A 16,638-nucleotide genomic window follows, 5' to 3' on the forward strand; every position below is an offset into this window, starting at 1 on the left:
ATGCAGCAGGTTTCAAAATGTCTGTGATAAATGCTGCGCCAGAATACACAGCTGATCCACTGATCACTAAAAGAAAATGGGTAGAAAACGCATCGACTGCATTATTGAACGCATCTCTCACAACAAGAAACATTTCCTTTTATCATTCTCAGAGGAGGCAATAAAACAAAGAATTCGTACACAACTACAAGCAATACGCTTGCGTCGTCATACTCGTATCCAAGAAAGAAGCAGAGGAGCAAAATGTTTCGGAATGTAGTGACAATTCAACAATAGAAGAGTGTGACCAGCCAGTTACAGAACCCACTCCTCCCTTCCAAACCATTTCCCAAGAAGAAATGCAAAGTAGGCGTAAACGGCCAACAAACTGACAAACACAGCAGCTTCCTCCTCTCTTACAACTTCCCCCTCAAAAATAATACAAAACAACAGCCACCTTGCTCACCCACAAATCAACGTTGTGGCCCTATTGCATCACCAATTTACGTGAGAAACTCCTCACACAGAAACCTTCCACATACACATGCGTGCTTAAAGGGGTCCTTCTGGACATCTGAATTGATCACACACGACAAGAACTCCGAACGGAGCAAATATACTTCAATAACGTCACAAGGATCGTCAATCGTGGAGACCTCCAAGAACGAAGATGGACCAAAACTCTGCCCAAGCTGCTTTGAATATGCGCATTCTTTCCAACGATACGCAAATGCATCAGGTGCGGTACTAATCAAGAAGGCGTTTGCAATTTTCCACTCAGCAAACAATTTTGTGCTATCTGTCTCTCGAAGGTCATCGCACTGGTAGTAGTAGCACGTGTTCCAACAGACATTTTTACAACGTCAAGAACCCACAAAATCCTTCTAGCATCCTCAACGTACGAAAGAAAACAGGAATATCCGTATTATTTCAGGACCGAGATCTTTCTGGAAGCCCTACTCAAGCAGATGACCCCACAACAAGTGTGCCAAGTACCGACATCGTAACCATGATCCAGGAAGCTGTGAAGGAAGCTACCGAAACGATCGTGCAGTGGCTGACATATGTGCTCACCACGTCTGTTGAACCACGCAAACTCACCATTCTCCATAAAGCAGTCCAGAAAGCCTCAAACATCTTCTGTCCAAGAATATCAACATATTAACTTAAGTGAAGAGGATATTTATATCTCGCAGCTCACCATACAAAACTAACAGAAGAAGAGAAAAGTACAAACCAATACAACAACTGAAAACAGCTCCAAAATATAAAACACCATGAAGAGCACTCCCCTAGAAGCAGCTCAATACACAAAATACAAAAAAACACAACAGAATGTTATAAACAATACACTATCAGAAACATGCACACCAATCAGCGTTAACCTCCTACTCAAGCACACTCTTCACTATCAGTGTTTCCCAACAAAGAAGAACCTTTAGTACACAAACATCCAACCTACACATCTGCAAACAACACAAAAAGCTTGGTCCAACAAAGCATATTGAAAGAAAGCAACGAAAGTACACCCCATAACGTCAAGATATAACGAAACTCCACAACGAGCTCTCAGAAACAGCAGACTTAATACTCAGCAGGGCTAAGAAATGCGCCAGAACCAAACAGCCTATACTTCTATATAGGGGAAAATGGGACATGGTCGGTATATTTTTTTTGGCGGGCTTACTTTTGCACCTAGAAGATTGAAATTGTGCATAAACATTCAGCCCACCTAGTAGTATTTATCAGATTTTTTTTCAGATCTCTGCATTAAAACAGGGGGGTTCAGAGGGGGGGAAAGTTGAAAAAAGGGATTTTTAGACCCAAAAAATCCCGTTTTTCGGGATTTTCCCGCCTCACATACATGATGGAGACACGTGAGTCATACCGTCTGAAAGGCAGTTCCATTCTGAAGAGAATGACGGTCGAATTATTATCCTAGGGTAATTAGGGACGTCTCAGGGAATTGTTATCAAAATATACTTCTGTTTAGGGAAAAATTGGACATGGTCGGTATATTTTTTTTTTTGGTGGGCTTATTTTTTCACGTAGAAGATTGAAATTTTGCATAAACATTCAGTCCAACGAGTAGTATTTACCAGATTTTTTTCAATTTCTGCGTTAAAACAGGGGGGTCCAGAGGGGCAAAAGTTGAAAAAAGGGATTTTTAGACCAAAAAATCCCTTTCTTCTGGAATTTCCCGCCTTACATACATGATAGAGACACGTGAGTCATACCGTCTGAAAGGCAGTTCTATTCTGAAGAGAATGATGGGCGAAATATGACCCTAGGATAATTAGGGATGTCTCAGGAAATTTTTTCCCTGAGATCAGGGTGTTTTGCGGTAATTTGGGACATTGTGAGGATTCTTGATAAAATTTCTCCCGCCCTTACTATTCAAGATAGAAACTTGAAATTTGGTACACACATTTAGTCTACCAAGTACTATTTATCAGATTTTTGAGGTCTCTACGTTCACACAGGGCCGCTCCAGAGGGGGCTAAAGTTTCAAAAAAATTCCCTCAAAATTTTCAATTCGACATCAATTTTCCCTCTCCTGGTATATGGTATGGGCATGCAAGTGATACCACTTGAATGCCAGCTCCATTCTGAAGAGAATGAGGTATGAACCATGATCCTAGGATAAATAGTGACGATGCAGTAGCTGCTTGACTGAAAGTCTAAAAAATAGCCCAAAAAGCCAGGATCCCTAAAGGGTTATACATGACTTATATGTTTTATTTGTTCGGAAATCTTGACACAAGTAACTACAGATATTATACCCTATCTTGCATTTGTTTTTTCATTCTTCTTAGAGTATAATAATACGGAAATGGAGCGAAATTTTCAATAGTGTGTCTCTGTTGATACATGAATTGAAGTTTGCACCAACATAAATAAGCTCCTTAAATGTTAGTATCCGTTTCTAAATGGCTTTCCTTATACATTTTTCAAAAAATGCATATCATATTTTTAATCTGTATCTCCATACGCATTTATGAATTTAAAAAATATATGCATTGAGACTAATACGCATTTATGATTTTTTTTTTTAAATATGCATCGAAACTAAAGAAGACGGTAATGATGAGACGGATGTTAATGATGAAATTACGTAAGTGAGAGGGAACGGGAGAACCGCGAGATCCCCCAAATACACGGTGTTTGTCCACCACAAAACCAACTTGAGATCGAACCAGGGACTCCATGCAGCAGAATTGAACTCTCTACCATTGAGCCACCGTTACCCTCACTTATGATTATTATTACAAAATATAATCAATGTAATAGTTTTATCATAACATAAATCTTACTAACTATAATAATGCAAAATCTTTATTATTGTAATGCGTTTCTGTGATCTGTGAGAATAGAGTCTCTAAAATACGAATAAAGAATCCTGTAAATATAATGAATGTGAACTTTTAATGATTATTTTTATATATTTTATTAATTGTCTACGATTAGTAATTTACATATATTCCTACGGAAGAAGTAGTGAGTGACTCACTAACTGATTAACCTGAAATTTTTACAATACAAAGACTTTGTGACTTACAAGTTACCACTAAGGTAAGATTTTGGAAATTCGATGTGATAGGGTGATTGTTGTTATTATAATAAGATAACCATACCTCGAAATCCGTTTAAGACATTTTTATTTGAACTTTCCATTTAAACTAATTAAGCACATGTTTCAGCTTTCTTTCAAATTTGACATGGAGATGGAGGTTAAAAGGGATTAAGATTACAATTAGGGTTGTGCGACATACGCATTTGGATATCAAAAATCGATATCGAAACTTGATCGATATTCAAAAACTAGCAAATTATCGAAAAATATCGAATTATAAAAGTACTGTATCGAAACTATCAAAATATTGAGGTACCGAAAATACTTATGAAAAACCAAGTTCATTCATCTTTTGATAATTCTAAATACGTACGTGGCGTTCATAAATTTTCCGTTATCAAATATAATCAAAATATAATTACGGACAGTTCTCAAAATCATTGCAGACATTTGTTCATAGAGGAGCTATCTCGTTTCCAAGCGATTAGGTATGCGCCTTTGGCTTGGAAGATCCGGTTAAATTCCTGGCCGGAACTCATAAGGTTGGGATCCAACGTTAAGGTGTATGTCGATGTTAATTACAGCTTTGCTAATGAAAGACACTTAAAAAAAAGTTCATAGAAGACAAAAACTAACAGCCGGAGAAACATGATCAAATAGGAAGTGACACCACTAAATTATGTAATTTCCGTATTAGATGGTAAATTTCTGAAACTGATCACTGAACAGAATCCAAAAACTTCATAAGTAAAACTTAATACATACCCCAATGTGGTTTGGAGTAACAAGCCATTCACAAATATTGCATTTAAAAGCTTTTGAAACTATGTCTGTATTTAGTTTTAAAGAACAAAATAGATATGTACTAAGGTTTAACAAGTTTAAGGACAATGACGAAACACTCGAAGACGCACCCCGTGCCGGAAGACTAACACATGAAGATCTTCAGGCAGCAATTGAGGCGACAGTGGCCAGACATGTGAGGAACAGAGACTAGAATTCAGTGTGAGCAAAGAAATCATTCGGCAGCATCTCCATCAACTTGGTTGCACTACCTGTTAGGTCGATGGGTCGCCGATGATTTGACTTCGGGCCAGAAGGCAACGTTTGCAGACATCTGTGTTTCTTTGCTATGTCGTCTAAAAAAGAAGCCATTTCTGGACAGGGTGTTGACATGTGATGAGAAGTGGGACCTGTAAGAAGCTCCATCATTGGTTAGCATCCATGAACCGGTTCCAAAACAGCTAAAACCAGCACTACACCAGACGAAGGTCCTCCTGTGTGTTTGGTAGACTGCTCGCGGCATCGTGCATCGGGAACTGCTACCATCTGGTCGTAGCATCAGTACAGCTATATGCTGTCAGCAGTTGAGCCGTGTTCAAGAAAAACTCAAAAGTTTGGAGCCAGACCTTCTAGAGGTGCAAAATGCACTTGATACCTTCTTCGCTTTACAGCCCACTAAGTATACCGCGATGGAATCTATGGCCGTCCAAAAGGTTGGCAGGAAGTCATCGATGCTGATGGGGACTATTTTTGAAATTCCAGTATGTCTTAGGTGACATATGGATGTTCGAAGTTGGTGGGTGAAAAAGCGACATAACTTTCTTGGTTACCTTTATATTTACTGAAAATGCCTAGTCAGTAATTTGTGATTAACAGTTGCATAGACATGGTGAAATATGGGACAACAGAAGAATTCGGTTTCAGAATTAGGTGTTAGTATTTCGGGAAATTAATAACTGAGATTTAATAATCAATTTAAAAAAATCATGTTAAAACGATATTCTTATGCATTCTCATTTCTACATTGAAACAAATACAAAATATATTTTAGTAAGAGAGTACTCGTGGGTTCTATCCAATCCTGAAATTAATTTGATTGGTTGTGGTTTAACGGGGACGTCAGCGTCAGTGGCGGATCTAGAAGGTAAACACTTGCAGGCAACCAGAACGCAGACTATAATAGGCATATCATGAGTTTACTACAAACTTTCAAAAACATACAAAAAGTAGTTTCAATTATTTTTCTTACTTAAAAAACTGTTGGGCTTAGCCTCCCCCCCCCACAGCCTCGTGCTAGATCCGCCACTGATCAGCATTAAATCTATTTGTCCATGTCACAAGAAATAAAACAATGATAGAAAACTACATGGGATCAATCAAAAAATATTTCTGCATCACTAAGGTCGTTTTCGTTGTGAAATAATATTCAAAGTTTTGCAATGATATAAGAATATAAGATTTTTTTTAGAAAAGTTTAAAATCAACTTGCTCTAATAGGATTCAGAAGTTACTACGTGTGAACATTATCATAATACCAAGTGGGTTATCCGCGTACTACATTGCAACTTGACAATAATATAAAATGAATTAGAAAGCAGAACTTGATATCTAATACAATAACTGAGATATAAGCAGGCACGTAGCCAAGGGGTGGGTCCGGGGGGTCCGGACGCCCCCTTTGGATTCAGAAATGAAAAATGTTAAGGAAGGATGAAACAAAAAGAAACGAAAAAAAGATGAATCAGCGTCAAAAATATAAAGCTACAGCAAGCGTTTGGTTACTCTTTCTTTTGAGGGGTTTTGTGCGGAGGAAACGAGGAGAAGGGTTAAGTTGAAAATAACGAAGCATTCCGAATTCCATCTATCTCCATGCTAATCCTATGGACTACAAATGACGATATATAAACCGGTTCGATAAGATAGAGTCTCAGATAGAACTTAAAAAATGCCCAGAATCATCAATAATTTGAGACATTTTGAATTTTGGGGCAACAGTAATCCGTTTTATTGTCCATACTAACATATCCTCATTTTATTGTCCTCACAAACCAATATGGGTATGTTGTCAGTAAAATAGTTTAGACTGATCGATCCCCTGGTGTGTAAGCACAGTATTTCATGTCACACACACCCCAATTACGAAACCCTGGCTAAACGAACGAATATATGTTGCCAGTAAAATAATTTAGAATGATCGAGCCCTGGTGTGATAAGTACAGTATTTCGTCACGGACCCCCCCTATTGCGAAATCCTGGCTACGTGCCTGATATAAGGAATTCTATTTTTATGACGTCATCAGTTTAGACCCTTATGGATGTGTATTTTTTTTTTTATTTGCTAAATGAGGGCAGAGTTTCAGTAAACTAATGCGTGACTCTTATTACACACTACAAAGGCAACTCTTGTGCTACATTTTATGTTATCCCCATAAGTTACGCAAGTCAATATTTCCTAAGGTTTAGCAGCGAACAATTGGAAAAAGAGATGGCTTCCCCTCAGTTAAAAGACAGAACTTGCAAGAACACGAATAGATCTGAATCTGGCCAAAATATATTATAAACAAAAATAATAATAATAATAATAATAATAATAATAATAATAATAATAATAATAATAATAAATAAATAAATAAAGAAGCTATTCCTTTTACTTTTTTACTATCAGTAGCTGAACCTGCGCTGTCTACTCAGCGCATCGTTCTGCTATGAATTATGACCAGGGTTGGCTGCGGTTTAAACTAGTGGTGGGCACAAAACTGGTTTCGGTTTTTCACCGAAACCGGGTTCGGTTTTTTCCGAAACCGGTTATCGGTTTTCTTCAAAAGCGGTTCGTTTTTCTCCAAAACCGATTCGGTTTTTCATCTGATCCGGTTTCGGTTTTCTTCAAAACCGATTCCGTTTTTTTTTTTTCAAAATTTGTTCTATTTCTGACCAGAATGGGTTTCGTTGTTCTCCGGAAAACGAATCCATTTCCACAGAAATAGTTTTGTGTGTTTTCGAAAAGTTTTCACCGAAACCAGTTTCGGTGAAAACCGAACCGGTTTTGGAAAAAAGCGAAATGTCGGTTTTTCGGGTTTCGGTTTTAATAGAAACCGGTTTTCGGTTTTTGTAAAAACCGGTTTTACCCATCCCTAGTTTAAACCATGTTTTAAACCAATTGTTAAACCAGCTGTTTCCTTTAAAAAAACTGGTTCTTTTAAACCAAGAAAAAAAGAACGAAAAATGCTTTAAATCGTGTGAACTTCATGGTGAAGTTCCCAAATATCAAATCATCTGCATTAGCTTTATCTCCTTTTCATCTTTTAATCATGGTATCTCACGTTCAATTCTAGGTTGAACTACAACCCTTCTTTCAAGTGTAAACCAAGTAGTAGTTCGGATGTCACTTTAAGCGAAAATCTTAATAACCTCGGTATTACCTAAAGATGTGAAGCCTAAACATACGAAACGAAACCAAAGTGTATATTTCGGATTGCCTGAATGCCTGTTGTTTTCTAAAGAAGCAAAGGTTGCATAAATATAGGTCTATTGGTAGACATTGTCAAAATTTATCGACTGTTTACGCAGCGTCCATCATTTGCTTGGATTGAACTTAATTTTATTTAATGACTTCTACATACTAAATTTGAAATTTAATACCTCAGTTTTTGCGTACTGATTACAATACGTTGACCTTAAAATTTTACATGCAAAGCAATAACGGGATTTGCTTTGCATTTAAAGTAATAACAGGATAGTCCCAATGATTAAGGCGGGAGTTTCCCGATTTATACGTAATTCTGTATAATAGTTTCACTTGTGTAACTGTTTATCATTTTGTCCTTCTGAAATGACTCTTGATAATTACATTAGCATGTATGTAAAGATCAGTACAACGTATTTTTATTAGCAGTCCTACGTGAGTGAGTCAGCAGACTCTTCGCATTTGTGGACAATTAGTCCCTGTTTCGAGTGCAAATGGAGGACAAATTTCTCTTGGATGTATGCCGGGAAGTGATTTGGATTCCGCTTTAAGCTTATGTGACCCCTTCCAGCATAACCCCATTGTTACGTACTAACATCAAGGCGAAACAAACTTATTTCTGACCTGTAATATAAATACATAGAGCAAATTATTTAAACAAAAAAATCTGGTTTAAACCTCCAGAAAAACGGATTTAAACCAAACAAACTTGTTTTTTCAATAAAAGCCATGGTTTTTGCCAACCTGGTTATGACCATGAATGTCCTCCTCACTGTGGATATCTCCTTATTCACACAAGTAAAGGATAGGAAACTTACAAAGGTAGTGAAATACTATGTATAGAGATTGGAGTGAATTTGTAGCAAAGTTGTAGAAGTAGCAAGATAATAAGTGGAAATATTTTTTTCTAATAGATCCATATATCCATCAGAGTACGCCTCATTACGTTTCTTGAGACCTTTAGTTCTTGCCAGCATGCGGTAGGTTTTGTCATTCAGATTTAAGCAAAGCGCCTACAATGTCCGTCAACCCGCCATATATAAGTACCACACTGGTTGCCTAACAACGCAGTTTCGGCCTGCAACAATGTTAATCTTATGGGTTCAAAACGGTCCCTAAAATGTTGAATAGAAAAATAACGACACGGTTTTTGAAAATTTGTAGGAAAACTGGACAATCTACATAACATTTAGATTCGATCAGTGAAACCGGGCACGTTTCTAGCACTTGTGGTTTTCGAGATCTCATTGTCAACAAGAATGAGGACAAACACATAAATCTAGCATTATAGCATAGAGATTATTTTGTTTTAATACTGTACGGTGGAACGAAAACAAAGTGAGATACCGTTAGGGCAGAATCTGCTCTAGTTTTGGTGCACATGCCTTCCTTTTGATAAGAAAAGAAAGAAGTAGAATGTTGAGACATTCTAGAAGTTTGTGGAACATAGTTTGTAATAGAAGATGTGCTCTTGAAATTAGTTTTATACTGATAGTTTTATACTGAATTAGTTTTAGTGACACTGATTAATAGTTAAATATATAAAAAAGTATAACGCTGTTTAGTCGATATTATATAATTAATTTTTAGCATAGCTGTAGTTTAACATTTGGCGCAGTCGCATACAAGAATTTACGTTCCTGACAGATGGTAGGGAAAAGAAATGAAAAGCACATGTGTCTTTTATTTCAATTAGAAAGAAGAAAAGCCGGCTGAGCTTCATGAATAGATCTCGATGTTTGTGGCCTAAATGAATCAGCATAATAATCAAGTTCACCTTAGCATAGTGGATTCCCTGTAGCGTATAGGGCGTGGTAAATGTTTTTTGTATCGCTTTATGCGAAGTGATTGAATAAAAGTCCTCTATTGCCTGGCGTGGTGGATAGAGTTCTGTATCGCTTGAGGCATGGTGGAGAATTTATGCACCCTTTTAGTAGAAACTATCCTGTATCACTGGGGATGAGGATGAGGTTTCTTGACATTGTTCAGGAGGAATTATGCGGTCTTTGACTGACTTGTTAGGTTAGATTACGTATGAATATATTATTACCGGTTAGGTTTGCGATTAAAAATTTGATTTTGAAAATTTATTTGGCAACTTTTTAATTGAAGGGGTGAGCTGTTGATAGAAAATGCTTTTAAAACAACCTAGTTTTGAGTGTGTGTTTTATATACTGTGGATTTGGAATTTTTTTTTTATTAAGATAAACATGTGTTCCTATGAAGATACTTTTAATGTTTATATGCAGACATCGTTTATTAACAAGTTGTTATCTATGTATATACTAGGAATGCAATGGATATACCCGATTGCAATGAAATGAGCTGAGCGAGCTTAAACTACGTAATCAGTTTATTCTGACTTTTTCAACATCTACACATACTCTATCAGCGCGCTAAGTTTTGTTGAGATCGGCCAAACGGTACAGGAGCAAGCGTTTTTCGGTGATTATTCCTCGATGGTACATCGGATTTTTGATTTCGACCTATGTTCTCACTCAGCACGACATACTCTATCAGCGTGCTAAGTTTGGTCGAGATCGGCCAAACGGTCTAGGAGCAAGCGTTTTTCGGTGATTATTCCTCGATGGTACATCGGATTTTTGATTTCGACCTATGTTCTCACTCAGCACGACATACTCTATCAGCGTGCTAAGTTTGGTTGAGATCGGCCAAACGGTCTAGGAGCAAGCGTTTTTCGGTGATTATTCCTCGATGGTACATCGGATTTTTGATTTCGACCTATGTTCTCACTCAGCACGACATACTCTATCAGCGTGCTAAGTTTGGTTGAGATCGGCCAAACGGTCTAGGAGCAAGCGTTTTTCGGTGATTATTCCTCGATGGTACATCGGATTTTTGATTTCGACCTATGTTGTCACTCAGCACGACATACTCTATCAGCGTGCTAAGTTTGGTTGAGATCGGCCAAACGGTCTAGGAGGAGTTCGCGGACAACCAAACGGCTAACCCGAGTATAAGAGCTTCGCTTCGCTCAGCTCAAAAATCATATCTGTATTTATTAATTTATTCTAAATTGATATGCGTTCTGGAAGGGGTCTATTAATACGAAAATACATAATTATTATGGGGATATGAGTAAACATTTCTTAGTGGGGAGGAGGATGTTAGGGCAGAATCTGCTCTAGTTTTGGTGCGCATGCCTTTCTTTTGATAAGAAAAGAAAGAAGTAGAATGTTGAGACATTCTAGAAGTTTGTGGAACATAGTTTGTAATAGAAGATGTGCTCTTGAAATTAGTTTTATACTGATAGTTTGTTCTGACACTGATTAATAGTTAAATATATAAAAAGTATAGCTCTGTTTAGTCGATATTATATAATTAATTTTTTAGCATAGCTATAGTTTAACAGATACCTTAGAAGTTAATATTATTAGTAGTATAAATAATCCAGCAGGGAGCCTCTTTGCAATAATCAGTCATCCTGTGTCAAAGTTCTGAAACAGAGTTCTTGTAGAATGTCTTACAAGGAACCCCTTGACTGAAAGGTTGCAAACGGCCCATGATGTTTACGTCATTCGACATCCCACGTCTACCCTGCAACCAGAACATTGGCTGCTAATAGTCCAATCATTTTACATAATTTTAGGGAAAAATCATTCAAGCAAGGGACTTTGTAAGAACGTTCTATGTACCTTTAGCACTCAAAATATATAAGGTCCCCCAAAATAAAAGTTCTGCTTAAGCCGCCATCTTGGAAAATGGCTGAACACCCAATATTTATGAAGGAAGTCGCAGATTCGGGTTTAAAATAATAGCGCAAGTACAGTAATTAGTCAATCGGTACAAATTATTCTATGTAAGGTTGGGAACTTTCACTTGCTCAGTTTGATCATGTCTATCAAAATCTATGTGTCTATTTACAATATTTTGATCTTGTTTCCACGCAGTGTTGCCTCTCTATAACAGCAGTAATTCAAAACGAGGGAATTTTTAGAGAACTTTCCTAAAATTCCCTCCAGTACTTCATTATATTAAACACTTTAAATAACAACGTTACCCAATTCAATGCTTATTTCATTGTGATTCGATAGATGAATAACTCATATTATAGCTGCAGGTGGAATGGTGAAAAAAATCTCTTTGCGAAATGTTATTATAGAGTTCTTTACACAGTTCAGACAAATGCAATTATAAAAACGGCCAACTATTGTTCCTTTTGATTTCGTCGGAATAATGTGTAACTTTCAGAATATATTTATTATGTATTAGTGTATTTGTGCAGATTTTGGGGTATGATTTCCATATAGTGTTGCCATGTCACACCCCAAAAATTCGGAAAAAGGAAATTTTGGGTACTAAATCTTAAATGTTTCCCGCTATTTATTTCCTTTAATAGATACTACATACAATCGATATGGCATATGAAAGCTTATTTTATTGTGATTCTAACGAGGTGTAAATTGTACCAATTGACCCCATTCAGTGTGCTTGCTATATTATTTTAAACCTAAATTTGCGATTTCCTTCGTAAATATTGGGTGTTCAGCCATTTTTCAAGATGGTGCCTTGAGAACAACTTTTATTTTTGGGTACTTTATATATATTTTTAAGTCCTAAAGATATCTAGAATATCCATACAAAGTCCCTTGCTTGTATGAGTTTTATTTCTAAACAATCATTTTTAAACCTATAATGACTGGACTATAATGGTAACAGGGGGCGAGACTGGAGGTATTCAATGGTGAGCACAACATGGGGTTATGAAGCGTAGTAGAAACTGTTTAGTTGACTCGTAACGCAAAACAGTGCTACAGTGCTAGTGGTGTTGTTACACAGCAGAGCAATGACAATGATAAGTAAAGCAAAACCTTGCATTATATCTACAACAAGAGTTGCCAAAGTTGACAATTCGCAGAGTGAGAAGGAAGTGGCAGATGAAATAGCGTCTCTGCAAGATGAGTCAGTGGAATGTCGTATACTCTTGACTATGCAGACAATATACCTAGGTATATGAGAAATACAAATGGAACACATAGTGAAACAGGTTTCGAGCCACATAGGTTATCATCCTTGTCGGACAGCGAGCCACAAATCCCGTCTCCAGTGAAACGTAGTAAAGAGCAATCGTTATCGAAGGAGCGGGTACAAAACATAATTACGTACATGTATCATCATCCATAGCTAGAGACCTGCATGGGCCGACTCTGTTATTTCTTTGGGCCGGGCCGGGCTTGGGCTGGCCGACACTGATTTCTCTTCAGGTCGGGCCGGGCTGGGGCCGATCAATTGAAATTCTTTAATAATTCTTGACTTTCGTTAAACGATAATTGGAATAAAGCCAAACGTTGAAGAAGCGTATCCGTGAAAAATGTTACAAAGAATGCAATAGCTATTTACAGTTTGTGTTGCTTAGCGGCTCCACTTTCACTATAGAGGATTGCAGGCATTATGCGGTAAATTGAGCTCTGACCTTGACCTTCACTGAACTCAAAATATAAAAAGAAGGGGTGGGAATGTTTTGCCTGTCGCTAAACAATATTGCCATCTTCACTTTATGCTAAAAATCAATTAAGTTAGATTTTTGTTACAGGGAATGGAGTTTTTGTTCTCTCGATGACAGGCAAAGTTCTAGGAGGCAATGGTACCATTCGGAATGCAAGCGTCAGGTTGTGAACTAAAGTTTAGAAAATGTTTCTGAGGGTTACGCCAAATTTAGTACTAAATTTTGAGAAAGATTCGGGCTCGAGCTATTTTTTTAAAAAATTTATCGGGCTGGAGTCGGGCCAAAAACTTTTAAAATTTATCGGGCCCGAGCCGGGCTTGGGCCAAGAATTTTGAAAAACTTATCGGGCCGGGCCGGGCTAGGGCCGAAAATCTCCAAAACTTTTGGGGCCCGTTCTTGGCCGGGCCTAGGTACGTTCGGGCTGGATTGGGCTCGGGCCGAAAAATTCGGCCCGTGCAGGTCTCTATCCATAGCATAGTAAAATCATAATTATTTACAGATTTCGAATAAATGCGCAGCAATATGACCATGTTGTGCAGAAGAAACACTAAGGACGTTGAAGGAAGGACGACAGTTTTCTACTGTTCATTTAACTTGGCATTTGGAACAGGCAGTAGTTGACGGAGTAATAAAAACAAAAAAAGTTATGTAGAAAGAAAACTCTATTAACATTTTATTCAATAGAGCATGGAATGCAGGTATTGTAAAATCTTTTTCAATATTGTTTTTATTCTTTACTCGAGATTTCTTCATAATTTGTTATTAAAATACGTACTAACATATCCTCATTTTATTGTCCTAACAAACCAATATATATTGCAGTAAATTGGTTTCGATTGATCTGGCAACTGGTGTGATAACCACAGTGTTTCATGTGACACACACGCATTACGAAATCCTGGCTAAACGAATCAATATATACTACTCTATGTTGCTAGTAAAAAAGGTTTAGAGTGATGGAGCCTCTGGTGAGATAACCACAGTATTTCAGTCACGGACTCCCCCCCCTTACGAAATCCTGGCTACGTCGCTGATACGAGGGACCCGACAAAACAGAGGTGAGCGGTCTATTGAATTATTGCAGTCCCAGTCGGCAACATCCTTTGGTCTAATAACAAGAAGCCTAATCATAGAAATGTAAAAAAAAAAAAAAAAAAAAATCTTCGAGTATTTGGAAAACAGAAGCTAAAGCCGTGGTGAACCGATGCAATTCCAAACAAAACATACATTTCTTGAAGGATTTTCTTTTATACTTTCGTTTGCCGCCAACAGATGGCAGAGCGATCTCATATTTGTCTTGAACACAGTAATTGACAACGAAACACACAGATGTTCTCATCGACGTGAGACAATGAGTATTATGTAAATATTACTAAAAGAAGTTTTGTAGAGCCAAACACGACAAATTTAATACTTGCAGACAAGATCACGCTACCAGTTTCTCAGATCTTCATGTATAGCCCAGTAAATAAAGGACCGCGAGCAATAAATATTTTTATTAATTTTTATCTTCCTTTGTTTACGTCTAATCAATTTTGAACATAGTCTGTCCTAAATCCTCACATCTTTATTTTCCTAATCCGTAACTGGGTTTCATGTTTTGTACCACGTATGTGTTACAAAACAATAATAATAATTCACCTCTGTATGAATAAAGTGACCCACTTTGTTATTGTTGTTGTTGAATCTCATAGCCCATGTATGTATATAAATCACATCCAAAGTTAATATGTATCACTCCCGAAGAGACGACCTGCGGTTTAACATTACAAAAAAAAAAAAAAAAAAAAAAAAAGCAACGGGAGCTAAAATTATTTAGAAAAAAAATTTGTTTTTCATGTGATCTTAAATTAAATATCAAAAGTCCTCTAAAATCAAGTGTGCACTTCTTCCCTAAAATGGAGGTCATCCGGAATACACATGTCTCCCGATTTCAGCCTAAGATTATGTGTATACTATGTGACAAACGTTTGAATTTCTAGGTTTAGGGCTGGGGCTGCGGTGGCTCAGTGGTAGAGCGTTCATCTCTGGTGCTTGGGGTCCCGGGTTCAATCTCAGCCCCCGCCAAGTGAGCTTCGTGGTGGACAAACACCGTGTGCGTGGGTTTTCTCGGGGTTCTCCCGTTTCCTCCCACTTTCTTCATTCCACAATTTCATTCATTACTCATCATCACCGTCTCCTTTAGCCTAACCGGCATAACCGTGGGACGTAAAACTCAAAGATTTCATTTTGAGTTTTTCTAGGTTTAGGGAGGAAGAAAAAGTAAGTCAATCGCAAGAAATCTTATGACGGAACACGTTTTAAAAACTGATCCTTATTGAAAAAACAAAGAAAACTGAATGGAGTGGAGTGAATTTGAGTTTAACGTCCTGTTCGACAGTGAGGCTATATGAGACGTGAGGAAACAGAAAGAATAGCTAGGTGTTAATTTCTACTATCAGAAGCTCTACTATAAATATGTAAATTCACCGTCTATTTTGGCACACGAACTGAAAAGGTCACATTTCTATTATGTAGAACAGTTTTACGTAATTTTCTACTACGGTATTAGACTACGAAACTAACAAGGGAACATCTTATATTGATAGTAGCTCTGCCCAATCAAACAATGTGCAATCGACAGAGGAGTGAAGAAAAGTGAGAAATCCAAAGTTTTACGGGCCGACACCCAGAAACACAGGAGATACAGAGGAGAGAAGGATCTAGAATCATGCGAAGATAGCAATGCAAAAAATACACTGACACAGAAAGAACTTCAAAATGACTAAAGTAATCAAAATGGTATTTACACAACAGTATAGTAAACAAACGTTGTGCCCACAGATTTGCTCAATAACATCATATTTAATGCAGTGTTGCCAACTGAGCACAAAATGAAGCTTTGTGAAATGGCACGGAACACAAATCATAGCATGTAGAAAATCTAATTATGATTAAAACCATACCTGTGAAGTCATGATGTACCGTGTTGCCAACATTTGAAGATAGGCCTATATGAATTCCTACATGAATTTTGGATGTAGAAGAGTACGTACACTCGTGTCCAAAATTATTGTCGCATGTCTATAAATATGTATGAATATAATTCAATAACAAATTCGCGAGGTATTTCTTATAATGTTGGTATGTGTATAATCGGCAAAGACATGTTTGTGGCAAATTTCATGTCAAAAGAGCAGTAAATAAGAACAATAAAACGAAAATAAATTTCTCTTCTCCATATAGCAATATTCTGTTTTACTCATTCTAATTTTCGTATTTATTATTCTTTTCCTATGAAATTTATCACAAATATACATTTTCCGATTATACACATAATATCAGTATTAAAAGTACCCTGCAAAATCATTATCAAATTATGTTCTTACAAGA

The sequence above is a fragment of the Thermobia domestica genome, chromosome 8, assembly GCF_964235325.1.
Source record: "Thermobia domestica chromosome 8, izTheDome1.hap1.1, whole genome shotgun sequence".
Lineage (NCBI taxonomy): Eukaryota > Metazoa > Arthropoda > Insecta > Zygentoma > Lepismatidae > Thermobia > Thermobia domestica.